This window comes from Atta colombica, unplaced genomic scaffold (assembly GCF_001594045.1).
Source record: "Atta colombica isolate Treedump-2 unplaced genomic scaffold, Acol1.0 scaffold47, whole genome shotgun sequence".
Lineage (NCBI taxonomy): Eukaryota > Metazoa > Arthropoda > Insecta > Hymenoptera > Formicidae > Atta > Atta colombica.
Window position 1 is genome coordinate 1953672 of NW_017259536.1, and position 7426 is coordinate 1961097.

General features: G+C 32.7%; 1 protein-coding gene and 1 pseudogene across 2 annotated transcripts in view; one reads left to right on the top strand and one right to left on the bottom strand.

Moving 5' to 3' along the window:
* The window catches only part of LOC108691561, a 32299-nt gene that overhangs the window by 7617 nt on the left and 17256 nt on the right, over nt 1–7426 (top strand). The gene's annotated exons all lie outside the window — the stretch shown is intronic.
* On the bottom strand, nt 246–5932 carry LOC108691442 (annotated as a pseudogene).

The window sequence follows — 7426 nt, forward strand, 5'->3', positions numbered from 1 at the left end:
CGGAACTTGGAGGGGAAGAGCCAGCTGGCCTTTCCAGCGATATGCTTCGCTAACGCCGTTGCACGCGTGTAAATTGCACCGCAGATGCTGCCTCGTATCCGCGTATTACGCCCACTTAAAAAATAATCTAAACTTCCATCGCAGGCATTCGCCTCCGTTCATCGTTTCGCGCTGCCGATGCCATTTCCGCATCCGATGCTGCATCGGTAGCGAAGTATCGAGTGAAATCCGATCGTCGAATTTTGTCAGTCTGTCGTCTTCGCGTGCAGGCCGTAAGGTCGATATACTATTTTGCGCTGCATCGGGTGACAAGGCCGTGACATTTTCCGTACCGGTTTTCCACGGCGACAGTCTTTTGTAAGCCATACGAGCGTTTCAAAACACGGGAGATACGGCTGGTTGTGTTCCCCGGTACCACTTTACGATAATACTTCGTGGGCTGCAGCTGCGGAGAGACGCGGAGGCAGTGGTGGCGTCGAAACGAGCGAGATGATGGAAAAAACGACGCCGAAGCGTCGACGATAACGAGCGACCTATGATAATTGAGAAATGACATCGCTTGAATATTTTTTTTCTAAAAGCGTGCAATAATAGGAAGCGATGCTTTCTGACCAATTACCAGATCTCCAGATTGAAGACTCTAGTTTTCGGAACCAATCTCCAGTTCTCCAGCAGACGGGAATAATCTCCAGTTCTTTGCGCGCGTGGAGTATTTATTAATTGTATATTTAAATTACGTGGAAAGTAATAAGGAAGTCTGTGGTTATGTTCGCAGTTTATGTTATTTTACGAATAATAAAAAAGTTTGTATTTGTTGTAATTGTGTTCGCATTGTATTAATCTAGAGGAAAGCTCCCTATTATGAGATATATGAGAAGCCCTCTATTATAGGCGCCCCCTATTATAATATGAGATAATGGCATTTCTACTAAACTAATGAACGCTATTTATTGATTTCATCATGAATTTATTGTTTTTGGATTGAAAACTATTTAATAGAAAATTCATTATCAGATCATGTAGTCATTGTAAAACAAGATTTTAGAATTTGGATGTCTTCAAGTTTCATTGAGCCTTTAAATCTTGTTTATTATTTAATAAATAAATATTTGACAATAAATTCTTCATGTAGTGATAGAATAAGGTTGTACTAATAGAAAAATACGGGAATATGTTGAATATGTTTAATTACAAAAGTTAGATTTGATGATTGTAAAATCATAAGGCGTTAAAATCGTAATATGAGATACCCAGGGTATTTCTAATATGAAATAATCCATGTTCCTATGTTATAAGTGAAAATTATTGCTAAAATATAAATGTTATTATAATAATAAACAACAGACAATCGGAATAAACGTCGAGTGCCTATTTGTGCGATGCTTGACTCGAACTACCTGAAGATGAGTTCTATAATCTATCGCATGCTCATTTTTTCTCGCTGGCTGTGTTTGTTTGTATTTTAGAAACATTAAATAAAATTTTTTAATTGTAATACTAATATACTTTGTGTTTTACTATTGATTTCTCGAGGCATCTCATATTAGAAACACAATTTTTTGATTTTGCGATTTACTCACTTTTTACAGTTCCATTTTTTTTTAATTAAAAAAAAATGAAATTTGAATTTTATATAACGTTATCTAAAAGCTTATTAAATTCCCTTCAAAATGATCCATTATTTTTTTAAATTCTATCTATAGACTTCTAGCATTTACCCAAAATGAACTCGATATCTCATAATCAGGGTCTTTCCTCTAATAATAATAAAAAGGTCTCTATGATTGTGTTGACACTTTATGTTGGTCAAATACTAATAACAAAAAGAAAATCTGTAACAGTAAAACACGAATTAATGTGCTTTTTTTTCTCTTTCTTTTTTCAATGAAACAATCGGTCGGCCTCTAGTCGAAATATGAAATCTCCAGCACACGGATCTTCAGATTCTAGCTGTACAGTGCTCGGGATCTGGCAACCGTGGTTCTAATCGATACTACGAATAACAGTTATCTTGAAACTTCCTCTCTTTCATTACATCTGTATTACCTAATTTAATATCTCCATTTCAATATAGATTAACTTTAATCTCGGTTAATAACGGAATAAGTTAACTTTAACTTATTCTTCCTCTAATTTTTAAAAGTAAAAAAAGATCAATTTAAATCGCCGTGTAACTTCTGCAAATATAATTTAATTGCTATTCATGAATCTTTTTCCTGTGTCTATTTCTAACAATATAAATTAGCTGTAATCTCGGTTTAACTTACTCTTTATCTTTTTTTTAATTCTTAGAACTAGAAAAAGAAAAATCTGGAGTGACTTTTATAATTTAGATTAAATCTCTGTCCTGTTATCTTATGTCTATTTTTAAAAATATAGATAGATATTTAATCGCGATTTAATTTATTCTTTTTTTTTTTAATTCTTAGAACTAGAAAGAAGATAAAGAGTAAGTTAAATCGAAATTAAACCTAATTTATATTGGTAAAAATGGACACAAGCTAGGAAAGAGAAATTCACGAAGCGCAACTAAATTATACGTATTTACAGAAGTCACGCTATAAATTCAAATTTATCTCGTTCAAATTTACTTTTCAAGTTGAAATGAATTTATCACTGATATCTGCGAGAGGCAGGCGTTACGAGGTTGGCAGCTCTGAATGATTTTATTATTCCTTTTTGGACCTTGTATCTAGGCTTTGTTGACACCATTCGCTCCTATATAGAGCGGCTTCACCTATTGTTTCCTCAGGGAACGCGTTAGCTTGAATTCAATGTCAAAAGCGAAATGGAAATAGCGCTCTGTCGAGGAGTCAGAGAAAGTGGTGTGTATCGATCTGCGGTATCGCGGAACGTTGTACATACATATAAACAGAAACGAAATCCCTCTTTTCTCTTTCTTTCTCTCTTGATTTATCATTCAGAAAAACATGCGAGAAACAGGAAATGTCCGGAATATTAGAAGTAATGGCGAAAGTCAATGAGCAAGATTGCGTTTCGCGGATGTTAACGGATTTATTTTTATTTTTTCTTGTAAAGTGTAATGCTGGTGCACACGCGTGTTAACAATAACGAGTAATAATAATGGAAAATGCGTAGGTAATCAAACGCGATAATTAAGCCGATATGAAAAGTCGCTCAATAAAGAGTATCGCATTAATTATATGGAAAATTGGGTCCTGATGAAATGAATTATGATGAATTCACTTACTCGCATTACATTGATGTAATGTACATTAAATGCTGCTTTATACAAAATATTTAAATACAGTGACATAACGTAATCAATTTTGACAATGAAATAATAATGTATATTCTATTAAATAACCTCTAATAATAATAGTATCCATTATTGGATATTTAAGCGTTTAAAATATTTATACATTTTACTTTTAACTCTGCCAATTTCATAGTAGCTTTTAATATACTATACTTTAGTGTAATATAAGTCAATTTTTAAGTGACCGAATTTCCGTGACTAGTTTTCATAACGTAATTTATAATATGATGAACAGAAGATATCATAAACACAAAGCTAATGAATAATTTTTTAGCTATGATGTATCAAAGGCTTACTGATTATTATGATTAACCATCTCGTTTGTTCCAAATTAAGGTCATGATTATAAATTGCTCCCCTTTTTTAAATATAAGAATAATAAATGTAAAATACAATTTTAAATTAATATGTGAAGAATTTTATGATTTTTTATTTAAAAACCCTGATATTATATTCATAAAATATATTCATTAGAAAAATATAATTTGAAAAAATAAAATATAATCTCGTTACTTTTGTTGACAATAATTTTGTGATCTCATGTGATGTTGTACATATATACATACATATAAACTGTTATTAGTTATTTACAAATAATATGATATTGTTTCGTCAATTATTAAACTCGATTAATGCGTTAATAATCGTAATTATGCGTAATTAAAAAATGTTATTAAAAAATGTTCATCTATTAAAATTTAATTACGACAATTAATAATGAATTTTTAAAAAATCTCTCTCTTTGCCTTTTTAAGGTCATCTTGATCAAAGATGCTCTCTGCAAATTATATACTTTTAATACACTGTAGCTCAAAAGTTGTTAATTATTGAACCTTGTATATCTATGACATCTTTTGTTTACTACTAAGCCACATTATTTATGAAAAGTAACTCATTTCGCTGAAATTAGAACTTTTTATTTCAAAATTTGCAAGGGAGTCCCTGTTTACTAGTGGTTTTCTTTGAACGCGAGATAGGTTTTGACATAATTTTTCTGATATGCGAAAACTGAATGAAATTCTCGTTGATGATGCCAGTAAAAAAAGATAACGAGAGCATAATGACGCAAGGGTCCTATACGCTTTTACGTAACGAGATGCTTCGTGTGACACGTGTCGTAAAGCTGAACTATAAAAACATAAGGTTACACTGACGTCATTATATATAGTATGACGTATAAGAGAGATATCTTTAACCTTCGCGTTTACGTGGCTAGTGAAGGTTAACGGAGTGCGCTCAAAGGGTCGCTTGGGGTGTGAATACATCTCTCGCAGCAAGGATTAATTAAACTATGGTTGATTAATCTTTCTGTGCACGCGATAAAATTTTTAATCTCTATATTGACGCAGGCCATATTTTGATGAAGCTCGTGACAGCTGTGACTCGACGTAATGTAAATTTAAAAAAATTTCCATGAACTGAATTGCGAGCGGAAGGAAGCATTTTCGTGCATTCATGTTAGCAATCATTTTTCTTCTTTTGATCTATGACTTTCTAAATATTATATTCATTGCTAACACCTAGTGATCATGATGTAAACATGCTGTTAATATTCATTACAGGATAACATTCAGTATGCAATAAGAAAATGCCATTTAATTAATAAATAAAAAAATAATGTTGTTGATTTTAAATAAAAAAATTTCATGTTGCATACATTGACATTTTACACTTTGTACTTGATTTTTATTCCACATAGAAAACACGGATTTGCTGAAATATTTAAAGATTTAGTTGGATATATACACAGATTTAAAAATAATTTTGTTAGATCATCAAAATAATTATGTAGAACTCAAGGTGGTTGCTAGAATGTCAAATTTTTTCCAACATTGCTCATTATGCTTGAGTGAGTTCTACATAATTATTTTGATGATTCAGCGAAATCGTTCTTTTCATGCATACTAAATATCGCGGTTTCACTTATAAAAATTGCTGTTAGCAGTGTAGTGTAATATGTACATGGAATGAATGGTTTTGTTGAAGCGCCTAAAAATTTATATAGATACAGATTTGAAATATTTGTTAGACTATGAAAATAACTATGTAGAACTGTTCAAATTGAGTAGAATGTCAAAACTTTTTGCAGTATTGTTTAACATGTTTGAGATTCCTACATAATTATTGAAAGAAATGTTTTGATATGTTATGATATGTCTTTTTTTTTCTAATCAAATTTTGATTAGAACAAAATTTTTAAATTAAAACGTAAGAAAGTTTTTGTAAGTCACATATTATACAAAACATTTATCTCAGTATATTTTAATGGTATGGCAAGTAAAATTATTTTTATCTAATTGATGAATAATAAACAATATGGGCAAATAAAATTACTTTCATCTCTAATTGATAAATAATGAGCGGTGTTGAAAAAAAATTTAACATTGTAACAATCAAAAACCTTAAGTATTCTACATAATTATTTTGATGATCTAACAAAATTATTTTCAAATCTGTGTATATCCAGTTGAATTTTTAATACTTTAGCAAAATCATTTTTGCCAAGTGAAAATAAAATTATCTGCGTCCTACGCTAACTAAATTTGTAGAGCTTTCACCAAACCCGTCCTTTCCATGTCGAAATTTATGTTTTAGCCCTTACCTCTGTTTCGCTAACGCGCCCGGTTCCACGCTCCTCGTTTCAAATCTCATTGATTTCGATGCTTGAATTACATTGTGAGGTAGAACCGGAAAGGTAACTGTGCCAGCGACGAACGAGCGATGCACAACGGTTGGAACTGCATAAGTAGCGAAGTTGCTGGTTACTTGGTCGGTCGGTCGTTCAGTCGGCCGGCCAACCGACCGGCTCGATATTGGCCCAGACAAAACCGGAAATCTGTGACAGAAAGATCGATATATTTTACGTCATGTGCATTTTCCTGAAGCGTGAAGGTCATTACGAACATCCACGTGTATCTCGATGGCATTCTATTCAATCGCGCGATGCGTTTATTTCCAGAACCGCTCTTTCTCATTCAATAAACTGATAGACGAGAAGTCTCGTTGTACATGCGAGACGTTCCATTCAAACGTTATTGTCGTCGAGAGAAAGAGAGAAAAATAGAGAGAGAGAGAGAGAGAGAGAGAGAGAGAGAGAGAGAGAGAGAGAGAGAGACGGTAAAAGAAAGAAAAATATCTTTCCGTCGACGATCATTCTCAATTCCTTTTGTCGCATTAACGATTGTCGATGTGACGGAAAGTCCCGGAAGAAAAATGCAGTTTTCATTTGGAAAATGGAACACTACGTCGTCTCTTCTTTCGGAGCGTGTAATTCGTGTAATCCATTTGCGGAACACACGATGAAATAACAAACAATTACTGGCTTTTAGCCGCCCGCACGCGGTGCTCGCGTACACGGCGAACCATTGGTTGCCCGCAGAAATTACGCGGAACTAGACGATGGACGCATCCTGCTTCTCTACGCCTGACTGTCGGATATGCTAGGCTAGTGTTTTATTACGCGTGGCAAATAATCAGAAAGTTCCAGGCGGAAACAGCGAGCACTTCATTTCACAAAAGACTACGCGCGAGTGATCCGAAAGATCTATCGCACGTTTTAAAATGTTATTAATGCTTTGTGCTCAACTGTAATTGTATGTTTAAATAGTCTTTAAGTAGTAACAATTTAAATAGCAACAATTACTTTATCGCATCAATTTGCAATTACTCGTTGCAACAATATGTTCGATGACTTTACAACCTACAAAAACGCAAATATCCAATGCCGTTTTTAAGGAAAAAATATTATAATACAGAGTTCTTAAATAGTTCTTAAATATTAGTATAATCTAAAAGATTTTAAAGGTGTTGCTCGCGCATTTCAAGACAAAAACTTTACATGTCCATCTGTTCAAAACGATTTACAATTTTAAAGATACAGAGTCAAAGTTGAAGGAAAAGTTTCGTTTCTCCAAAAATTTCGAAAACCTCGAATTTTTTTATGAAACTTTCTGTGTTTCAAAGACATGAAGTCTTCATTTTTAGGGCCATACATTATTTTTTTATTCAATCAAGAGCGAACTCAATAATAAGCAGATATCTTTAAAATAATAAGCAATTTTGGATACATAATTAGATGAAGTTTTTATCTCGAATTTATGTGAGAAATTACTCTTTAAAATCACTCTGTATATGTATATATTATAT